A 23915-nucleotide genomic window follows, 5' to 3' on the forward strand; every position below is an offset into this window, starting at 1 on the left:
AAAACCCCAACAAAAACCCACTTTTTCCTTGCAAACTCCACACAAACCCACACTTTTGCTCTCAGAATTGAAACAAAACCCCATTTTAGCCCACAACTCCACCGCTCTTTGCCCTCGCAAATGTACTCAATCCCAGCTTTCGCCTGCAAAACTGCACCAAAGCCCCACTTTTCCCCTCAAAACCCCACCAAAACACTTGTTTTTTTCAAAAATCCACACAAACCGCAATTTTTCCCTTTAAAAATTTACCAAAACCTCACTTTTTCCCTCAAAACTCCACCCAAATGCCACTTTTCTTTCTCAGAAATGTACTCAAACCCCACTTTACAGCCTCAAAACTCCTCCAAAATCCTAGTTTTTCTCTCACAATTGCACCAAAACCTCACTTTATCCCTCAGAATTCCCCCAAACCCCACTTTTTCCCCTCAAAACGCTTCCCAAACTCCACTTTTGCCCTCAAGATGGCACTTTTTTACCCAGCAGTTCCCAAAAATCCTACTTTTTCCCTCAGAATAGCACCCAAAACCAACTTTTCCTCGAAAATACCTCCAAAACCTCACTTTTCCACTCAGTGGTGTTTTGGTGGAGTTCTGTTTCCCTCAAAACTGCACCAAAACCCCGCTTCTTCCCCCAGAAGTTCCCCAAAACTGCACCTTTCCCCTCAAAACTCCACCAAAACCCCATTTTCCCCCTCAAAGCACCACCAAACTCCACTTTTACCCTCAGAATTTCCACAAAACCCCATTTTTCCCCTCAAAACCCCACCAAAACACTTGTTTTTTTCAAAAATCCACCCAAACCCCACCTTTTCCCTTTAAAAATTTACCAAAACCTCACTTTTTCCCTCAAAACTCCACCCAAATCCCACCTTTTCTCCTCAAAATTGCACCAAAACCTCATTTTATCCCACAACTCCACTGCTTTTGGCCCTCAGAAATGTACTCCATCCCCACTTTGCCTCTCAAAACTCTTCCAAACTACACTTTTCCCTGCAAAGCTGCACCAAAACCCACTTTTTCTCCTAAAACTCCAACAAAACCTCACTTTGCTCTCAGAAATAAACAAAAACTCTACTTTTTCCCTCAGAATTGCTCAAAAACACCACTTTTCCTCTATAAAATTCCACCCAAATCCCAACTGTTTTCCTGGAAAATGCCACCCAAACCACACTTTTCCCCTCAGACATGCCCAAAAACCTCCTTTCATCCCTCACAACTCCACTGAAACCACACTTTCGCTCTCAGAATTGCGCCAAAACCTTATTTTATCCCTCAGAATCCCCCCCAAGCCCTACTTTTCTTCTCAAAACTCTACTAAAACCCCACTTTTTGCCACGTAAGTTCCCCAAAACCCCATTTTTCCACTCAAAACGCCACCCAAACCTCACTTGACTTCAGAATTGCCCCCAACCTCATTTTATCTCTCAGAACTCCCCTAAACCCTCACTTTTCCCCTCAAAACCCCAACAGAAAACAACTTGTTCCTTCAAACTGAAAGGCGAAGCTTTCCTCTACCCAGGCAGACGCGCACCTCAGAGGAAAACGAGGAGCCGACTTGATGCAAACGCACGAGGTGAGGTTTATTTCGGAGCTCCGGGTCGTCTCGTAACTCACGCAGGAGTCAGAGGAGGCGACCCTGGTGCTCAGTAGGAAAGGGTTTTTATAGGGTTTACACGCCACACAACAGATATAGGGTTCAAACAATAGTTACAAGCTCTTGACCCTCGGTCTGGCCTCTCCTGATAACCACAGGCCGCAGCCTTTTTTTAGGAAATGTCTTTAACTTCTGCTTCTTGGAAATGAAGCGGTCTCAATGAGACTGCACTTTCGCTGAGGCGGTTGTTGTTCTCATAGTGTGCAGGCCGTACTCCATTTTGTTTGTTTTGCCTCTTCTCAGTTTCGCCTCTTCTCATTCCCCTCTTTTTCTTTTGTACATTTCTAATCTTAGAATTTCTGGAGAGGCCAGGCCAGTGGTCAGGACTAACACTTACTAACATTATATTTCTATTCTATGCTTATAACATTATGGATGTCATTTTGGAGTCTTCTTCCACCCCTTTAGGCACAGTCCTAAAACACACTTATAAGAAATAAAGATTATACCAATAAGAATAATAGTAATTATCACAGTTTGGATTAATGAAGATAACCACTCAGCAATATGTATTCCTAGGGAATTGAATACTTCCCCTACCCAATTTCTTCGGGCTTCCTCTTCAATTCCTTTTGTTTTTTCCTCTATCTGATGTAATTTGTTAATATCGTTTTCTACAGCTTCCGTAACATTTGGGATATGTATACAACAGTCGCTTATTTTATTTTTTAGATACCCACAAACCCCATGTTCCTTTAATAGTAACATATCAAGGGCCATCCGATTTTGCAGAGCCATTTTGCTAGTTGCCTGGAGTTGGAAATTCATATCTTTAAATCCCTTTCTAGTAACAGCCGCTAATCGCGCGGTTTGTGCCAACAATTTATCAAGCATCTCCCTATTTCTATATGATGCGATTTGGGGAAATATGGATTCAATTGCCCACCCTATTTTTATCGCAGTTTTTGGTTCCTGCCATTCATCACTGGGGGCTTCCTCGCCTTCTTTACTTATATCCCTCCTCTTTCGAGGTATAAGTTCTTTTTCTCCAGACTTTTTCCAGTAGGGACACAGTGTGGGCACCCCTAGGGTAATTTGATTAATAGGCCCATCAATGGAAATATGTGTGGTCCATTTCCGTTCGTTAATGACCCATACTAAATTTCCAGGACTCTGGATTGTAGTATATTTGCAGTCAAGCATTTCCCCATCTGACCCACCTTTAGTATGTGGTGGCAGGGTATGTTTGTATCCTCGACATTCACATCCCCACTTAAGCAGATAACGGACGGGGAAAATCCCTATTTCCTTCTCCGGGGTGTCACAGTTGAGGACTTTGGTACAGTTCCACCCATGTGTGTGTTCCACATTCGTTTTTTTAGAAGTCATCTCATGAAAAGTGTGTGTATAGTGTTGATCCTGCTTTCCTTGAAACTGCACACACCAGTTTACTGGTCCTATGTAGCTAAAAGTTTCTGCAATAGCGGGTCCCCAGATAGATTGCCAGACCTTGGGGTCTAATTGTGTGATATTCTGACATACCACTTCAGAGTAAGTTTCAGTGGTAGTTACTGTAACTTGTTTTTCCTCATCAAAATAACACGTCCCCACAGAATGGATCCCTCCCTTTTTATATACAGAATTAAGTTTTCGTTTGCAGTCTTCCTTCCTGATTTTCCACTGTGATTTTCGTGTCCTGATAAATCGCCGACCTACCCCAGTCCTAGTTCGGGGCACACTCTTACAAAATTGGGATACATTATTTTTATATTTTGGTAGTGGTCCCGCCGGGATTATACCCCACGGAATAGGCTCCCCAGCTGCTTGTGGTAATGGTAAACAAGCAGTGATACTGGTCGCATTTTGGGCCTTCCCGAAATCTCGGATTAGTCCCACCAACAGATTTTCCCTAGGTGTTTCGGTTTGGTTTCCGAAACACACGAAGCTTAAGAGGATTATCAGTCTTTTCCACCACCCAATCATCCTTTTGTATATCTCTAGGTGCCCTTTTTACATGCGCTGAATGTACCCACGCAGTAATCCCATCGACTTTTACAGCGGTGGGAGTTGTTAACAATACCACATATGGTCCCTTCCACCGAGGTTCGAGCGTCTCTGATCGGTGTCGTCTAATCAGAACTTTGTCTCCGACCTGGAACGAATGGGGCATCGACACCTCGCCTGGGTCGTAGAGGTTCTTCAACTGTTCCCAAACTTCTTTTCTAACTACTTCCAACGCTTTTAGGCGTGCTGCAAGAGTAAGAGAGGGCACAACAGGTTCATCAGTCCCCACTATTTCTGTCAGAGGAGGGGGACTCCCATACAAGATTTCATAAGGGGTGAGCCCCGTAGGTCCTGGGGTGTTTCGAACCCTAAACAGAGCGAGGGAGAGAAAGACTGTCCAATCCCTCCCGCCGGTCTCCGCTACTAATTTAGTTAAAGTTTCTTTCAAGGTCCTATTCATCCTTTCTACCTGTCCTGAACTTTGAGGGTGATATGCACAATGGAGCTTCCAGTTAATCCCCAATTGTCTGGCTACTCCCTGACTTACCTGGGCGACAAAGGCAGGTCCATTGTCTGACCCGATTACCTTGGGAATACCGAACCGGGGAAAAATCTCTTCCAGGATCTTTTTTGCGACTACTAGTGCTGTTTCGTTCCTTGTAGGGTATGCTTCGACCCATCCAGAGAAGGTATCTACAAACACTAACAAATATTTGTTACCGTACCGGGCAGACTTTACTTCCGTAAAGTCTACTTCCCAATATGCTCCTGGTCGATCTCCTCTCAGTCTCTTTCCTTGGATTCCTTTAGTATGTCCTGCATTTGTAAAGGCACATGCCTCGCAATTTTGTACGATACGTTCCACAGTTTTCCGTAGGTCCTGGACCTTGTAGCGTGATTTTTTTGCTAGTGTGATAAGTTTTTCAGTTCCCAAATGCGTAAGTCGGTGCATTTTATCGATGTAAGCTTTCCCTTCCTCAGCGGATAGGTTTGTTTCTTCCTTTCCTTCCACTGCCTGTTTGTCGTCAAGTTTTACTGAGAGTATCATGGCCTCTAGTGCGGCCTCTTTGGCAGTTGTGTCTGCCATTCGATTCCCTCTTGCAACCCAGTCATCTCCTTTTTGATGCCCTGGGCAATGTATGATGGCCACCTTTTTGGGGAGGTGTACGGCTTCTAGGAGATTTAAAATTTCCTCTTTGTTCTTAATTTCCTTCCCCGCCGATGTCAAGAGCCCCCTCTGTCTGTATATTGCCCCGTGGACGTGAGCAGTTGCGAAGGCATATCTGCTATCGGTAAATATGTTAATCACTTTTCCTTCAGCCAGCCTCAGGGCCTGTATGAGGGCTACTAGTTCGGCTTTCTGGGCAGAGGTCCCCTCTGGCAACGAGCTAGCCCACACGACCCGTTTCCCGTCCACTACGGCTGCGCCAGCCTTTCGCTTTCCTTCCAGCAGGTAGCTGCTCCCATCGGTGAACCACGAGGGGGTTCCTTCCATAGGCTGGTCAGTTAGGTCTGCGCGAATGCCCACTTCTTCGGCTAGAACCTCTTGGCATTCATGGAGAGGCTGGTCACTCTCTCCTGCTTCAGGCATCAGTGTGGCTGGGTTCAGGATGGCTGGAGGGGCAAACTTAATACGTTCAGTTAGTAACAGACTCTGATAGTAAGTCATCCTGGCATTTGTTAACCACCGGTCAGGAGGTTGCCGAATAATGCTTTCCAGGGAGTGGGCTGCAATGATTGTAATTGGTTGTCCAAAAGTAAGTTTATCAGAGTCTTTTACCAAGACTGCGGTGGCAGCCACCACTTTAAGGCAGGCAGGCCATCCACTAGCCACAGGGTCTAATTTTTTTTGACAAGTATGCCACTGGCCGTTTCCAGGGTCCGAGTCTCTGTGTTAACACACCCCGGGCCACTCCCTTTCGCTCATCCACGAACAGAGTAAATGGTTTGGTGAGGTCAGGTAACGCCAGAGCAGGGGAACTTAACAGCGCCTTCTTTATGTTGGTGAAGGCCTCCTCCTGCTCTTTGCCCCATACGAATTCTCCTTTGTTTTTGGTGAGTGGATATAGTGGTTCAGCCAAGCTAGCAAACCCAAGTATCCACAGACGACAGAACCCCGCTGTTCCCAGGAACTCACGCACCTGTCGAGAGGTTGACGGGGTGGGGATCTGCAAGATGGCCTTCTTTTGGGCTTCCGTCAGCCACCTTTTTCCATCCTTTAGAGCATATCCCAGATAGGTTACCTCTTTCCGGCAGATTTGTGCCTTCTTTGCTGAGACACGGTACCCCAACCTTCCAAGTTCAACCAGTAGTCTGCGAGTTCCCATCAGGCAGTTCTCTTTGGTGGACGCCGCGAGTAGGAGGTCATCTACATATTGGAGTAAAGTTACCTGTGGGTTTTGTGCCCGGAAAGTTGCCAGGTCCTTGTGGAGGGCTTCATCAAACAAGGTAGGAGAATTCTTAAATCCTTGTGGTAATCTTGTCCACGTGAGTTGACCCACTCTCCCACTTTCAGGATCTCTCCACTCGAAAGCGAAAATTAACTGGCTCACTGGATGCAGTCGCAAGCAGAAAAATGCATCCTTTAGGTCAAGGACTGTATACCAGGTACGATCTGGGGGAAGAGAGCTTAAGAGATTATATGGGTTGGGTACCGTAGGATGTAAGGTAAGGACTCTTTTGTTGACTTCCCGCAAGTCCTGTACTGGCCGATAATCCCCAGTCCCAGGTTTCTTTACCGGCAGGAGTGGTGTGTTCCAGGGAGATTTACAAGGCACAAGAATCCCTTGTTGTACAAGCTTGTCGATGTGAGGTCGTATCCCTGCTACTGCCTCTTTTGACAATGGGTATTGTTTTACGCTTATTGGGGTGGCACTTGATTGCAGCTCGATCACTATGGGAGGGATGTTCACCGCTTCCCCCATGCCCCCAGTTTTGGCCCATGCCTTCGGATACTGCTTGAGCCATTTTTCAAGGTTATCCAGGTTCTCCTTGGGGTTTTGGTATAGTCTATATTCCTCCCCCAAGTGCAGGGACAATATGCATGTTTTTGGCTTTCCGCCTGCAAGGGCGATCTCAGGGCCAGCAGAAGTAAAGCTTATCTGAGCCTTCATTTTTGTTAACAGGTCTCGTCCGAGGAGGGGGGTAGGGCACTCGGGTATTAACAAAAAAGAATGGGATACTTGGTTAGTTCCCAAGTCAATAGTTCGATTAGTTGTCCAGGGGTATTCTTTTCGACCTGTTGCTCCAATTACCATGGTCTGTTTGTTAGTTACAGTCCCTAATGAGGTTTTCAGTACGGAATATTCTGCCCCAGTATCAATCAAAAAATTTACTGGGGTCCCCTCCACATTTAACGTTATCCTAGGCTCGGGGAGGGGTTCCGGGCCCTGACCCCATTAATCTTCATCTTCCTCCAGGGTTAGCACTCTCTTTCCCTTTTTCTTGGGGCATTCATGGGCCCAATGCCCATGTTCCTTGCAGAAGGCACATTGATCTTTTCCCAGTCTTCTGGGTCCCTTATTCCTGTCATTGTCGCCCAGGTCCCTTCCTCCTCTCGCCTGTCTTTCCCCTTGGCGTTTCCCCTCGGCCATTACTGTAGTAAGTATTCTTGTTAAATTCTTATCCTGTCTCTTTTGTCTCCGTATTTCTTCCTTCTCTCTCTCATTCTTTTCCCTCTCCCACTTTTCTTCCTCAGTTTCCCTTTTATGGAACACTTTTTCAGCCTCTTTAACAATATCTTGCAGGGTGTAATCCTGCAATCCCTCGATATGCTGCAGTTTTCGTTTTATATCTGGTGCAGCTTGTCCAATGAAGGACATGATAACCGAGGCCCGTTGTCCCCTAGATTCGGGATCAAACGGGGTATAAATACGATAGGCCTCCATGATACGTTCTAGGAACACCGAGGGTGGTTCATTAGGCCCCTGCATAATTTCTCTCACCTTTGCCAGATTGGTAGGTTTCCTGGCTGCCCCTCTTAGTCCTGCTACCAGAGCCCGGCGGTATATGGACAGTCGTTCCCTACCTGCTGCTGTATTATAGTCCCATTGCGGTCGCGCTGCTGGGAACAACGCCTCCACTTCCATTCCTGTTCGAGGGGGTTGGCCTGGTTGGCCTTCCTGTAGGGTTTTCCGTGCCTCCGAGAAGATTCGTTCTCGCTCCTCTGTGGTGAAAAGTGTTTGAAGTAACTGCTGGCAGTCGTCCCATGTGGGCTGATGGGAGTACATCAGGGATTCGACTAGTCCTATGAGGGCAGCAGAGTTCTCAGAAAAAGAAGGGTTATTTGCTTTCCAGTTGTACAAATCGGAGGACGAAAAGGGCCAGTACTGTAACGGTTGTAACTCATCTGGCTCTGTGGGGGCTGGCCCCACCGCCCGGAGTGGTAAGGCTACAGTGGAGCCTGGTCCCTCAGGTGTTATCCCCCGTTTACTCCTGGTACCGGTATAGGGTCCTTCTTCCCAACCCCCCGTGTTATACGGCACAGGTACTCCCTCGTCTGGGGACTGGGGTCCAGTTGGGGGGGGCGGTGGGTATAGATGTGGATACAGGTGGAGTCCATTCAGGGGGTCCCTCGACCTCTGGATATACCTTGGTCTTAGGGCTTGGTTCTTTCAATTTTTCATAATCTCCCCCATTATTGGTCACCCCTTCTTCTACTCCTGTGAGAGCCAGAGTTCTGGTTGTCACAGGTACGCCCCGGCTAAAGTATGAGTAGGATGGGGCTAGGACTCTTATTTTATCACTTGGAAGAAATGGTCGGACCCAGTCCGGCGGATACATCACCAAGTCTTCCCATACTGTGATATATGGTTCTTGGTCAGGATGGCCTCCTATTGAGGCGAAAATAGTCATTCGGACTGCCCGTATGGTATGGATGTCAAAGGTACCTGACCGTGGCCATCCTACTTTAAAGGTTGGCCATTCACTTTCGCAATAATTTTGCCAATCCCCCTTCTTGATAATAAGAGACAGGTTTTGCCCTCGTGCTTTTACTTTTGCCCAATGTGCCAATGTTAATGACAGAGGGGTGGATCGGGACTGCCCCATGGTTATCAGTAATACAAAAAAGATTATAATAAGACACACACACACAGAAACGATTTCTCGCTCTCCACGACTTTTACACCACGGAAGAGATCTTATCAAAATTTCAGAAGGGCGGAGACTTCGTCCCCTCATTCACTCCACAAGGACCAGCTAGGTTTCACCTATAGGCAAAGGTTGCCTATTTTCACCCGTGAGGCGTCCCCCAGGGCCGTAGCCTGTGGTGCCGGACACGTCTGTCCCCCACACGTGCTACTCAGAAACCTCTTTAAAGTCTGTCAGACCTTTACTGACCCAGCAGCTTCAGTTTCCCCGTGACCCTTACTTCCAAAACAACATAACACAACCCTGACAATTATGACTCCTATCCTTACACAGGTAGAACATAAAAAATCAATACAATTAATCAGGCACATCTAAAATTTTGCACAAAGGGGTTCCTGTCCCGTACCTATCCCCGTAATGTTGAGTGTGACTCTCAGGTGAAAACCAACAAATACACTTATGGACACAGAGGCGGCACAAAAAGCATTCCCTGAAGTTACAAGGGTACCAAGGTATGTTCTCACCCAATCACCCACAAAAGTAACATTCACTTGGTCTCTGATGCTTAAGATATTTGTGCAACAGCGAGCTCCCAATCTCACACACTTAAAACATTTTCAGAGGTTAATGGAGAGAGAGAGAGAAAAAGAGAGTGAGAGAATGAGAACCTTATCCGTGTATCCCTAAGTGTTTTTCTTACTGAAGTTGGGGATTATGGACTGTTGGGTCACGAGGTTCAGGAAAGAATCCTTAGTCCCAGACCTGGTCAACAGTAGGCTTATTTAAGGAGACCCTGCCGTTGAGTCACGAGGTTCAGTCTGGACCCCCTTGCTTTCTAAGGCACCCTAAAAAGGGGCTTAGGTGCGGCTAGATCCAGACCTAGTCTCAGACTTGGTCAACGGTATGCAGCTTATGACATAGAGGGATGGGCACTAATTTAAATTTCGAGGGACACAAAAGAAACAGAGATACAGGAAACAAATAATGTTAAAAACAATATTATCCCAATAAAGCTCTCAGTTATACAAACCACAAACTCTTAGAGACACAAAAGAAACAGAGATAAAGGAAAGAAATAACGTTAAAAACAATGTTATCCCAACAAAGCCTGCTCAGTTACACAAACCACAAACTCTTAATCTCAATCTACACAAGCTCACAAGCTCTCATGTGGCGCCACAAACATTCACACAAAAAGCTCACCTCCAAGGGGTCATCGTTTCCTGAGGTGTTCGTCGTTGATCCCGGACGAGCCCCCAAATGAAAGGCGAAGCTTTCCTCTACCCAGGCAGACGCGCACCTCAGAGGAAAACGAGGAGCCGACTTGATGCAAACGCACGAGGTGAGGTTTATTTCGGAGCTCCGGGTCGTCTCGTAACTCACGCAGGAGTCAGAGGAGGCGACCCTGGTGCTCAGTAGGAAAGGGTTTTTATAGGGTTTACACGCCACACAACAGATATAGGGTTCGAACAATAGTTACAAGCTCTTGACCCTCGGTCTGGCCTCTCCTGATAACCACAGGCCGCAGCCTTTTTTTAGGAAATGTTTTTAACTTCTGCTTCTTGGAAATGAAGCGGTCTCAATGAGACTGCACTTTCGCTGAGGCGGTTGTTGTTCTCATAGTGTGCAGGCCGTACTCCATTTTGTTTGTTTCGCCTCTTCTCAGTTTCGCCTCTTCTCAGGACAAACGGCAGAAGCTATCGGGAACAGACTGACTGAAACCCCCACTGCCTGCCCCCCCGAACCGTTCAGGGGGAGACAAGGTAAAAACCCCGGGATCAGGGCTCTGAGCCCGGGAAGAGGGGAGGGGTGGCAAGAAGGTGTTCTTCAAAAGGCTGGTTGAACTCTTCATTGATGTATTGCTCTGTGTTGTTTCATTTTGGTTATGTTTTGGGTTTTTGGGGGTATGTTTTAGTTGATGTTGCATTACACTGTTTCTCTGTTTTCTTCCCCAAAGCGAGTGGCCTGGTCTGCTTTGTCCTGAACCTTAAGCGGCAATTAAGCTCTCCCTGCCCTTGAGCAATTCTCAGACACTTGGGTACTCGGGGCTAATCGTGGTCTTTGTTTCCTGATGGGCCTAAACCAGGACACTTTCTGAGAGCAAAAGGGAGGTTTTGTTGGAGTTTTAGGAGAAAAAGTGGATTTTGGTGCAGCTTTGCAGGGAAAAGTGTAGTTTGGAAGAGTTTTGAGAGGCAAAGTGGGGATGGAGTAGATTTCTGAGGGCCAAAAGCAGTGGAGTTGTGGGATCAAATGAGGTTTTGGTGCAATTCTGAGGAGAAAAAGTGGGATTTGGGTGGAGTTTTGAGGGAAAAAGTGGGGTTTTGGTAAATTTTTAAGGGGAAAAAGTGGGGTTTGTGTGGATTTTTGAAAAAACAAGTGTTTTGGTGGGGTTTTGGGGAAATTCTGAGGGTAAAAGTGGAGTGTGGGTGGTGTTTTGAGGGGAAAATGGGGTTTTGGTGGAGTTTTGAGGGGAAAGGTGCAGTTTTGGGGAACTTCTGGGGGAAGAAGCGGGGTTTTGGTGCAGTTTTGAGGGAAACAGTGGTGTTTTGGTGGAGTTCTGAGTGAAAAAGTGAGGTTTTGGAGGTATTTTCCGAGGAAAAGTAGGTCTTGGGTGCTATTGTGAGGGAAAAAGTGGGATTTTTGGGAACTGCTGGGTAAAAAAGTGCCATCTTGAGGGAAAAAGTGGAGTTTTGGAAGCGTTTTGAGGGGAAAAAGTGGGGTTTGGGGGAGTTGTGAGGGATAAAATGAGGTTTTGGTGCAATTCTGAGAGAAAAACAAGGATTTTGGAGGAGTTTTGAGGATGTAAAGTGGGGTTTGGGTACATTTCTGAGAAAGAAAAGTGGCATTTGGGTGGAGTTTTGAGGGAAAAGATGAGGTTTTGGGGCATTTCTGAGGGAAAAGGTGGGATTTGGGTGGTGTTTTGAGGGAAAAAGCAGGGTTTTGGTAAATTTCTGAGAGCAAAAGTGGGGTTTAGGTGGAGTTTGGATGGAAAAAGTGAGATTTTGGAGTAATTCTGAGGGGAAAAGAGGGCCTTTGGGGAAGACGTGAGGAGAAAAGGGGTTTTGTGTGAGTTTTGAAGGACCAAGTGGGGTTTTGGGGGAGTTCTGAGGGATGAAAAGAGGTTTTGGGGTAATTGTGAGGGAAAGCAATTGGGATTTGGGTGTAGTTTTGAGAGGAAAAGTGGGGTTTTGGAGCAATTCTGAGGGGCAAAGTGGTGTTTTGGTTTATTTCTGAAAGGAGAAGTGGGGTTTTGTTGGAGTTTTGGGAGAAAAAGTGGGACTTTGGTGCAGTTTTGCAGGGGAAAGCTGGGATTGAGTACATTTGCGAGGGCAAAGAGCGGTGGAGTTGTGGGCTAAAACGGGGTTTTGTTTCAATTCTGAGAGCAAAAGTGTGGGTTTGTGTGGAGTTTGCAAGGAAAAAGTGGGTTTTTGTTGGGGTTTTGAGGGGAAAAGTGAGGGTTTAGAGGAGTTCTGAGAGATAAAATGAGGTTGGGGGCAATTGTGAAGTCAAGTGAGGTTTGGGTGGCGTTTTGAGTGGGAAAATGGGTTTTTGGGGAACTTAGGTGGCAAAAAGTGGGGTTTCGGTAGAGTTTTGAGAAGAAAAGTAGGGTTTGGGGGGTGTTTGGAGGGATAAAATAAGGTTTTGGCGCAATTCTGAGAGCAAAAGTGTGGTTTCAGTGGAGTTGTGAGGGATGAAAGGAGGTTTTTGGGCATGTCTGAGGGGAAAAGTGGGGGTTTTGGTGGTTTTCTGAGGCGGCAAAAGTGGGGTTTTGAGTGTATTTCTGTGGGGAAAAGTGTTTGATTTGGTAGAGTTTTGAGAGGAAAAGTGAGCTTTTGGGGAAGTCCTGAGGGGAAAGTGTGAGGACTGGGTGGAGCTGTGAGAAAAAAAGGAAGGTTTTGGTCAATATCTGAGGTCCAAAGTGGGGGTTTGGGTGGAGGTTTGAAGGAACAAGTTGTTTTCTGTTGGGATTTAGAGGGGAAAAGTGCGGGTTTGTGGGAGTTGTGAGGGATAACATGAGGTGTGGGGGCAAATCTGAGGGGAAAAGTGAGGTTTGGGTGGCCTTTTGAGGGATTTAGGTGGAATTTGATAGAGGAAAAGCGGTGTTTTTGAGCAATTCTGAGGGAAAAAGTAGAGTTTTTGTTTATTTGTGTTCTGGTTTGGCAAGGAGCAGCTTTTGGCTTAGTAACAGGGGGAGCGGGTTGCAGTGAAGACCCGAGAAAGAGTTTGCGGACTCTCCCCCCCCCCCCCCCCCGGCTCCTGGGTTCACACCCAACTCCGCCCGGCTGGGCCAATCTGGCGCCTCTGCCAGCGCTATTTAGGGGACGGGAATGTGAAATGCGAGGCAGGAGGTGTAAGAGTGACACGAGATGGAGGCGACCACGCGTACCCTTCAGCCAGAGAAGGAGGAAGGAAGGAGAAGCAACAGAGCAGAGACTCCTCTGCAAGCCGTGGCGAGAATGCAGCTGTGCCCCTGCAGCCCATGGAGATCCATGGCAGGAGCGAGAGTTCCCAGCAGCTCCGTGTGAGTGAGCCTGGACGGGAGAGGGACTGTGTGGGGAGGGGCCATGGCCCAGGCCGTGCTGGAGAGCCTGCACGCCGCAGAGCAGCCCCACACGAGAGGCAGAGACGAGCTGCAGCCTTTGGAGTCAGTGGGCATCGGAGCAGCCCGTGCAGGGCTGCCATGCGTGTGAGTTACCCCACGGACTCGCAGGGAGGGCTGGTGTGGAGTTCACCGGTCCTGAGGAGGGACAAACGGCAGAAGCTATCGGGAACAGACTGACTGAAACCCCCACTGCCTGCCCCCCCGAACCGTTCAGAGGGGGACAAGGTAAAAGCCCCGGGATCAGGGCTCTGAGCCCGGGAAGAGGGGAGGGGTGGCAAGAAGGTGTTCTTCAAAAGGCTGGTTGGACTCTTCATTGATGTATTGCTCCGTGTTGTTTCATTTTGGTTATGTTTTGGGTTTTTGGGGGTATGTTTTAGTTGATGTTGCATCAAACTGTTTCTCTGTTTTCTTCCCCAAAGCGAGTGGCCTGGTCTGCTTTGTCCTGAACCTTCAGCGGCAATTAAGCTCTCCCTGCCCTTGAGCAATTCTCAGCCACTTGGGTACTCGGGGCTAATCGTGGTCTTTGTTTCCTGATGGGCCTAAACCAGGACACTTTCTGAGAGCAAAAGGGAGGTTTTGTTGGAGGTTTAGGAGAAAAAGTGGGTTTTGGTGCAGCTTTGCAGGGAAAAGTGTAGTTTGGAAGAGTTTTGAGAGGCAAAGTGGGGATGGAGTAGATTTCTGAGGGCCAAAAGCAGTGGAGTTGTAGGATCAAATGAGGTTTTGGTGCAATTCTGAGGGGAAAAGGTGGGATTTGGGTGGAGTTTTGAGGGAAAAAGTGGGGTTTTGGTAAATTTTTAAGGGGAAAAAGTGGGGTTTGTGTGGATTTTTGAGGGGAAAAGTGGGGCTTTGGGGAAATTCTGAGGGTAAAAGTGGAGTTTGGGTGGTGTTTTGGTGGAGTTCTGAATGAAAAAGTTAGGTTTTGGAGGTATTTTCAGAGGAAAAGTGGGTTTTGGGTGCTATTCTGAGAGAAAAAAAAGGATTTTGGAGGAGTTTTGATGCAAATTGCCTTTGCATCAGGCCAGTGCAGAGAGCCTCAGGTTCCATCAGAAATCATCTGCTGGTTGTTTCAAGTGCAGAGCACAGAGTCTGGCTAAATGTCCAGCAAGAACTGTAAAGGGAGAATCCCAGGCAAGAAATGTGAAAAGGGGGGTGGAAAAGGGAGGGAGAATTCTCAAGTCCAGGTGGCCAAAATGTCAAACCAAAGCCAAAGTAAAGTCCCCAGGAGATCAACAGAAACTTGTCACCACTACAGTGAGAGGGAGACTTTTAAAACACCCATTGTTTGCTCTTCCAGGTGCTGGGTTAGTGAGGAAACACTGGGCTGGAGAAGAGCAGGAAAGAACAGGCAGCTGCGTCCTTGAAACACCATCACTCAGTTTTGCTACTACCCAGATGACAGCCAAAGTATGTGCTGCAGAAGATACCACATCTGATGTTTTCCTTTATGTGACAATAAAAGGTGAAAAGGTAAGATATTTTTCTCTCTACAAACCTCTTTGTGCCCTCTGCTATTGAAGTTGTAACTTTGTGACAAATTTAAGACCGAAAAGTGTTATTTGCAAGTGAATTTTGTAATTTGCCATATACAGTAGAAGTGCAATCATTAACTTATTAGAAGATTTATTTTCTAAATCTGTTGTTTGTGAACTTTGGAATGAATTCTGTGAGGTGGAAACTTGTGAAGCGCTTTGGAAGGTATTGACAAGCAAATGAAGTCCCCCAAGTACTTCAGATGAACAACTATGTGAATTTACTGTACTCTTGTCCTTCTTTGTGATACACTTAAAGATATTTCAAGAAGGCAGTTGCATGGTGTTATGAAAATGAATACAAGTTCATATGTGCATAAGGCTGAATTCCCAAACAGTTGGGAGAAAGGAAGAAAGCTCGTTGCACTTACCAAAGTGCGTAACTCCTGCTAAATCTCTGCTGCAGCTACTGTCAGACTTAAGCAGCTGCGTAGTAGACAAAAAGAAATGTGTTTGAAAACTGCTGCCATTTGGAGTATTTTACCAAGACTTTTAACATTAGAGCTGTGGTCTTCACTGTAGACAATAACTTGGATTACATCTTAATTTGAATACCTTCTCTGTTCAGAATCACAGTTGGCAAGTGTCACTTCTCCCTGAGCCAGTGAGAACTTTTAAGTTGAATATTGTTTTTTCCTGCCAGGTTTGGATGCACTCTGAATCAAAGGGACATAAAACTAAGATAGTTTTTCTAAAAATGTTTAAAGCTCATAGAAAACTGAGCACAGAATTTTAGGCAAAAGCATGAAACTGGTAAGTAACACCTATTTGGAGAACATAGAGGAAGATATGACCAACTTTCCTGCCCTGGAATGAGTACTCTTCAGAAAGCATTTGTACATACTGCATATGTCTTCCTCTTGTCTCCAGCTTCAAGTAAATTCTAAAGCAGTATGTGATGGTGACTTGCTTGTTGATTCTGGTCAGTCAAAGACTTGGGTTTTTTAGGTATGCATTAATGATGATCTCGTCTTAAACAGCTTTGCTCATTTTGAGCAAGCTGAAGAGAATGCAGTGAGTTCAGCAGATTATCAGGAGACCTAAACATCATTAAATCTTGACTCTCTTCCAATGAAAGTTGTTAATCCTGCACTTGATTTGAGGACAGTGCTGCTCCAGCAGAAGGTATCAACAGATCCTGAAACAAGTGGGAACCGTGTGTGTTGGCAGCAATCATTCATGCAGTGCATCATTTGTCTTTACCTGGATATATTGACCTACTGTATCAGTTGGAATCCAACAAGTGGAACAAAAGGTATCCTAACAAACACTGCCTTTGTATCAGACTTTACAAAGAGCAATCAAATCAGCAGATGCAGGAATATTCTAAAGCATTTTGTCCTTGATAAGACAAAGGGTGAGTTGCAGGGTCATTTGTTGATATGCTGAAAAGCATTAGATACTGTTGAAATAACTTGTAGCATTGATCAGTGATACCTTACTGTTTGATTTGAGTTTAGAGGGATTTCTCTACACAGAGGTGACTTGAATGTTTTCTGTGAGTTGTCTTGTTTAAAACAGACTTGAATCACTATAAATATCCTCTGTCCTTGTTCCCTCGGTTCATTTGCATATCTTTATGTAACTACAACTGTCTTTTGGTTGTTCTTTTTGCCATTAGAAAATGAGACAAGCAAAGAAAGAAGTCAGTTGCAACCAACTGTAAAAACACTGGCCTTTCATAGATTCAGATAATCACAAACGTGTTTCTGCATCTTTTAAAATTGTCTTTCTAGATCTTGCTGTATCTGGTTCTGTTCTTGAAAAGACATGACAAAGCTCCAACACAGATGACAGTGAAACTACCAGATCTGTAAGTGTTAGATTTTCTATTCAAATGTCAGAATGAATTAAGTGAAGCATCTGTAAGGCAGATTAGGAATACTGTAGTCAGCTATCACGTCCTTTTCTGTAACAAATCTGGGACTAACTCTTGATCTAGTTAAAAGAGAACGTTGTCCTTCAAGTTTGTGGTTCTGGTGGTTTTGGTCTTTTAGATTGCAACGATGGACTTTGAACAGGTTGTGTCTCCTTTTGTACTCACTTGCTCTAGTGCTGTGAAGATGTGTAGTGGTTCTGTGTGGCCAGCTTTTGGTAGTTGTTGGGGGAATACAGGGGCGGATTCTTCAAAGAAAGAGCTGCCAGAAGCTATAGCTTGAGCAGTGAACATGAACTGATTCTCCTGTGTGGTTGATGTTCTTGTTGCATGCTGAAGAAAATTCGGTTAGGTAAGAAAACCACCTTGAGCTCAGTAATCTTTTTTTTCTAAAATGTTGCTCTTAAACAGTATTTTACTGCCAGAAAAGGGTTTGTCTTTTCTTGACAGATTGTCAAAACAATCCCAGGATTGCCTTTCAAGGAAAATCCAGCAGTTCACACAGACAGGTATGGTACAGTATGTTACATATTTGAACCAATTGTGTAGCCAGATAATTAGGAGCTGTAGTATGTTTCCAGTTACTCTTCTTAGACAGCTAAAAGGGCAGAGGGTAAGACAAGATGTGTGCACATGGTATTGGGGAAGGAGGCCATTAGAAGCTGCTGATACTTATCCAGACCACAGTAAAAATAGCAATTCTTTCTAAACAGTAGCTTGAAAACAAGGCTGTGATGAGGCAGTACGTTTCTGCACACTCAGCATATTCAGTTGCCTTCTTTTATTCTTAGTGTGATTGATAAAGTTTTCCAGCTGAATGAAATCTGACTGAGTTGACTTGTGCAAGGCTTTTATTATGCTGCAAATCACTTGCTGCATATGTAAACAAGCTGAGGGGTGTTTTTAATACAAGTTTTAACTGTTGCAAAGATACATTGTTTCATGTTTTTGCAACTTTAAGACACCTTTTTCCTGCAGTCCCATCTGATTTTCTTCTGAAGTTGAGGAACCCACCAATTGTCTTGGTTAAAAAAACCTTTGGGTTATTTTCAGATACCTAAAACCTAATAGTAAATTTTACATCCAAAATGGTACTTTTTGATTTCTTCTGTCATATTTGAGGGTTTTTGTTGGCATAGGTAATACATCAGAGATATTTTGTAGGTGAACTGTTTCATGCCATTTAGAAATATTGGTGATATTTATCGATTACACTTTCCTTTTGCATTTCCATTGAATTTAATATTTGTATATTTCTCAGGCTTCAGCAGTGCTTAAATTCTGATCCTTTGAACACACATAGAACTGAAAATGAGCAACAGGTAATTCCAGGATATAACTTCCATTTAACCTCTGCAAACGTGTGTCATATATGTGGAGGTGTGGGTAGTGTTGAGGCTACAAGAGTGGTCATTGTGGAGGTACACCAGGGACTGAATCCAGCCACATCAGCAACAAGACCAGACCAAAGGTCAGCAAGCCAGCAAAGTTGATGGTGCCTCTGTGAAAATATGAAGGGCAAAAAAAAATGCAGGGGAAGAGACAAAAAGAAAAAAAGCAAGAAACAGAGGCAATGGGCAAGTCAGGGGACAGTAGGAGTCTCAGCACTGTTCTGTGTGACGTGTGTGTGAGTTGTACTTCATTTGTGTTTACATTTCTTTGGCTAATTCTTCTCAAAAAAAATAGTTTTTAAGTTGGATGTAAGCTCAAACCCATTTACTAAGTATTGCCTTTGTCATCTATTTCATATGGTTTCAGAGTTTTCAAAATCTTGAAGAAAGAAACTTTGTCTTTCTTGGCAAGAAAATGAAGCCACCATCAATTCTGGAAACAGCACCACTTCTTGAAGATCTGGAAAGGGTAATGCTAATGTAATACATTACATTTAGTATTTTTAAGACTAGTATCATACCTTAACTTTCAGATACTAAATACTATAGTAGGTAATTTTGATTGAGGAATGTGTAGGAGGTTGTTCATACGGTTGAGTAAATTATGCTTCAGAGAGACTGTAGAATTGTACAGTTTCATCTGATCTATCAACCACTGCTACAAATGATGGCATTTGAATGAGATGTAAGAATTTAAGTCCTCATCCTAGAAGAACTCTTATCATATTGTGTGTTAAGGAAATGTATTATGCAGTGGGTCAAAGGCTTTTAAATTGCTCAGTGCTTTGTGTTGCCTTGTTGGTGTTTCAAGCACACGATTTTCAGGTAGAACTCTTTATTTCTCTTTCTGTAGGAACTTACTTGGAAAAAAGTTTTAGGCCCTGACTCCACTGAATCTTACTGTTGGCCACCAATAGCTCAAGGATGTGATGTAGTTGCCATCTCATATCAGGGAAATAATCCTTTCTTGTATATTCCACCAATTCTTACACTTTTGCAGTCGAGCAGTTGCTACAAACCTTGAGAAACAGGAGTGGAGGATGTATACATTAGAGTACTGCAGGCTTTGTGTTCTAAGGTGCAAATGTCAATGAATGATCCAAAAGGTAGTGCATGTTGAGAATGGGTGCATCTGATGTCGTCTTAGAGTGTCTTCATGATGCTTCCCAGGTTATTTAGGCCATCTGCTTAGACATTGACAGAGATGGACTGCATGAGTGTGGGAGTCTGTAACTTATTTATCAAGTAATATCTAACAAGTGGTTAATGTCATATCACTTGGATACTCGATGAAGCTTGATTTTTAAGGGGCTGTTACATCGTGAAATGGAAATGTCTGGTTTGATTTTTAAAACATTGTCATTCATTTTCTAATGCATGAGATCACAGAAACATAGACTCACTGAGGCTGTAAGGGACCACTGAAAATGGCTCACACAGCTCCAAGTAAGACAAGATGTTTCTGCCTCTATGTAACTTTTGGACCTTTCACCGTGTGTTGCTGCACATCCATTTGTCTCCAGCTTGGTGCACGGTTCCTCGGGCCTGTACCATCTGCATTTAAGAGGTGATATGGTGTTAAAAGCTTCTGTTTGAAGCATTGAAAGGCCTGTTTTGCGGATTTTAGTTTTGCCCTAAATTCTGAAATAGTACAATGACTAAGATTCTAAACAGTTGTCTCATGCTATACTGTAACTCTTTTGTACATACACACCTAGCCACTAGCACTTATCTTGTGTCCTGGGTGGAAGAAGGCACAACTTGTTTTTGAGCTACTGAAAACATACCAGAGATGCTCCAGACAGCGTCATCCAATGTTGTTAATACTTGGGCAGAACAAAGAAGCAGCTAAAAGTGTGAAAATCCAAGGATGTAAGAATACTTCTGTCGTCTGAATGACACTTGAATGCAATGTAGGTTGTCTTAGTTGCACAAAACTGTAAGAAAGGAAGTTTTACTTTTTCCTATCAAGTGATCATTTTGTTTCTTAGATGCTGTAACTCTAGTGATGCATGAAGCTTCATTAATGCTATTGAACAGTAAATAGTATTAAAGCTGTTAAAATGATCTGTGTTTTTGCAAGTCTCACAACCACTTTTTTGAGTCAAATGAGTGGGAGGGGTTTGCTGAGGTTCATGCTGAATTAAGATTCATCATAGATGTTCCTGATTTAGAAGCAGGTTTTACAATAGTGGTTTTATTTTTACATGTGTGTATTTTTACATACATGTGTAGATATGGAAGATACAATATTGGCTTTATTTTGTTGCTAAAACCAAACTTCTAAAGGCTATGCTTGAATGTGTTTAAATATTTACCTTCTGTCGATCTGGTTCTACCATGGTCCTGTTGGGAAATGAAATGACATCCTGCTCTGTAAAGCTGTTAACAAAGACTTTTCAGTGTTTCAGAAACACAGTTTTGCCTACTCAGATCTTAAAGACACACAGGGGTAAAGAATAGAAGCGAACTAAAATGACTGTTGACTAGAAGTCAGAACATGGAGTTGTATGGTCGCTATTTAAAACAAACCAAAACAAAAACCCCAACCAAAAATCCAAACACACACAAATATCGAAACAAAAATACCTTACCACCAAAACCAACCAAAAACACCCTTCCCATAACTTCAAGATGATGCATCTGAAATGCAGTTGAGACCTCCTTAATAAAACTAGTGTGTCATGATGTGGAATGTAAATTAATGTTAACAGTTGTCCTTTACCGACTTGTAGGTGAGGTAATAGTGCCTGCACCATATTGCCTCCTGAGACTGTCTGAACGTCACAAGCTGTTTCGTGTGAATGATCAAATAGCCTTGGAAGTATTTTCTTGCGTTCTTGGGTCTTAATGACAGTGCAGATAAAAGAAGGAGCTGATCACAGTCTTCTAAGAGGAACAGCATCAAGTTCCATGTTGACCAGGATGTATCAGTATCAGATTTTTTTTAAATCATTAACCTTCTAATATTATCTGTTAAAAAATTGGTGATAAGACTAAAGGGCTGTGCTTCTAGCTGTGATAAGCTAGAGAAATTCCTTAGTGGAAACAGGTTGCCCAATTTGCTGTATGTGAAGCTGTTAAATGTGCCTTTGTAGGAGCAAATATCAAGTCATAAATTAGATGATATGTCTTCTTTATCCAGTGGACTATTGCTGTTTTCTCTTCAGACTGCTCTTTCTGTTGTGCTATTGGACTTCCTGAGATGGAGTGTGGATATAACATTAAAATTGTGGGAGAGGTAGTTCTCAGTTTCTCAAAAACATTTGTCTTGAATAGGAAAAACAAAGATGCTCTTTCAGCGGGAAATGGTCATTTGAAAATGTTTGAGCTATTTGATAAAGATTTGATTGTAGCTCTTCTAAAGTATTGTTACAGAAAGGGTATGTTATTGCAGCTAGGGGTAAGTTTAGTGGCAGGTTGAGAAAGATCTCTCAGAACTGTGCCAGAGCTCTATATTACTTTAAAGTGTGGTAGAGCTTTGCCAAAAATCCTGCTGTTGTTCCACAGCTGAACTGCACGTCACTTAGGTCAGCAGTACACCAGGAATGTGTGAGCTCTGTCTTAGTGGGTTTCACTTGTTAGAAGTAATTTAATGCTGCACACACACCATTGGGGCTCTGGGGTTTGGTTTTTTTTGACAAGTCTGCTGTCTGCCTCTGACCTCTTGGATTTGCTTTTGCCTAGGCTTAGTTTGGGTATTTTTTCAGATTTGAACTGCTCCTTTTCCTGAGACTTCCATCTTTTGTGACTGGAAAGAACAGTGTGCTGAAACAGTTTGCTTTTTACTCCTGCTACGTACTCGTTGGAACAGGATAAGAGGATAGAAACTGACTTCTGCTTTTTCTTGATAGGTGTTTACTATATGAGATTGTTACAAGAAACCCGTTATTGCTGAAGAATGGAAGTATTCACAGCAAATTATTGCTGTTGGAACTCATTGGAATAAACGTACAGCACACTAGATAAAGGAGCTCATGAACGATCCTTGCGATGTGGTAACAGCCATTGAAGAAGCTTCCATCTACGGAAATGTGCAACAGGTAAGAGTTTGGGGATGGTGTCACTCTTTGTTCACGACACTGTTTTGCTGTTTGCACTGATTGAGGTCGGTATACATGAGCAGTGCTACAGGCCTGAATGGACTGTCCAGTTGCACGTCCCGCGAGTGCAGCGAGGGAACTCTTGGAAGACCTGTGTCAGTTAATCACTGAACCAGCTGAAGGTCTTGTTTAAGCCTGAGATGAAGGTGCACTCTCCAGTATTTTATTGTTAGTGCAAATGAGTCTGAGTTTGGTATCAAGTACTTGCAAATGCTATTGTTTGTGACCAGAATGTTCAGAATGTTTTTGTGGTTGTTGATTGAGTGGCAGAACTACAATAAGTTTTCCAAAGACAGAGCTAGTAAAATGCTTGTTTGACTGCTCTGTGCCACACAGTGCAGAAATTAATTTGACCTAATATTTTGAGAAAGCTACTGTATATCCTGAGGTGTCTTCTCATGGAACTTCCAGTCAATGTGGTGTAGAGCTGAAGAATTGTATAAAATGTTACAAGTATGATCTGAATTCTTCAGTGACTCAAAACATAATCATTTGGGGATTGAAAATGTTGGGAAGTCTCTAAGACCAGACATTCTGAGCATGACATGAAACTGGAAAAACATCACTTTTTGTGAAAAGTCTAGTGATTTGGCAGCACTGCAAATGTCCATGTTTTGGGGCTTTTTTTAAGACTATCTCAGGTAGTGCACTGTGCTTATGGAGTGTGAAACTTCTTCAGTGGTACTTCAGTGAGAAACTTCAACACTGACAAATCATCAAAAATCACAGGTATAAGAAAATACCGATGTGAGATTTTGATTGTGATGGGTTTTAATTTTGCTTCTGGAAGCTGTCAGAAATTCACACCCTTTGTGAGAATTGTATATTGTACATTATAAGTTTAACAGAAGATTTAGGATTTACCAATGTTCTTTGGCATATAACAATGCTTCGTGCTTCTTAAAAGAAGAAACACACAGTAAAGCATGTCTAGATTACATGAATTACCAGCCCTCTGGTTTGTATCCACCTTTAGGTTGTACAGCCTTGTATGGACAGTGAAAGAACCGCTGTGTTACTCAAAATACTGGCTTTTACCCACAGTAATCTTCAGAAGGTGCTGACATTCACTAATTCAGGAGATGAGGCAGAATTGTTCATCGGGTGAGCATCATTTTACACAGGTAAGTGGGGTTTTTAATTATTAAGATATAACAAACTAAAATATCTTGACTTCTAAGAATAAAGGAGGTTTGTGAATTTGGAATTTAACTACTTCTGCTAAAAATAGCCCAAACCCTGCCCTTCTGCCAGCTAGAAGAAAGGCTGACAGGAATGTCTGACACAGAATGCATTCATGATGACATTTTTAACTATGTTCTGTCTCATTTTGATAAATCCCAATATGGTTCCTCCCCACAGTTACAGCTGTGGATATTGGGTCCCTCCTTCGGGACACAGCCTGCTCTGGCCATAGTGATAAAGAAGGAAATCACTGCCCCTGGCTCGGGGCCATTAATGAAGTGAATCGCTGCCCCTGGACTGGGGCCAGCTTTAGCAAAATGAGTCTCTACCACTGCTGTAGGGTCTTTAAAGAAATGCAAACAAACCTCAGCTTCCCCAGTTCTCTCCATAGAATGCAGGGAGGTCTCTGCTCCAGCACACCTCCTCCTCTCTTTCATCACTGACCTTGGAGTCTGCATGGTTGTTTCTCTCACTGTTCCTACTCCTTGCACCACCACCAGCCAGAAGAAGAAAGGGCAGAAGAAAGAAGAATGGAGGAAG

The 23915-nt window shown here is 43.9% G+C and overlaps 1 long non-coding RNA gene across 2 annotated transcripts; it reads right to left on the minus strand.

Annotated features, from left to right (window-relative positions):
- Window positions 1-1554: 1554 nt before the first annotated feature.
- LOC133629294 (uncharacterized) lies at window positions 1555-10360 on the minus strand. Of its 2 annotated transcripts, none has more exons than XR_009821000.1 (2): window positions 9892-10360; window positions 1555-3843 (listed from the first exon to the last, which is right to left on the minus strand). It is a non-coding gene; the product is annotated as an uncharacterized LOC133629294 (long non-coding RNA). The 2 variants fall into 2 exon arrangements; XR_009820999.1 differs by lacking the exon at window positions 9892-10360 and adding an exon at window positions 7625-8439.
- Between the last annotated feature and the right edge of the window lie 13555 nt (window positions 10361-23915).

This window comes from Colius striatus, unplaced genomic scaffold, assembly GCF_028858725.1.
Source record: "Colius striatus isolate bColStr4 unplaced genomic scaffold, bColStr4.1.hap1 scaffold_37, whole genome shotgun sequence".
Taxonomy (NCBI): domain Eukaryota; kingdom Metazoa; phylum Chordata; class Aves; order Coliiformes; family Coliidae; genus Colius; species Colius striatus.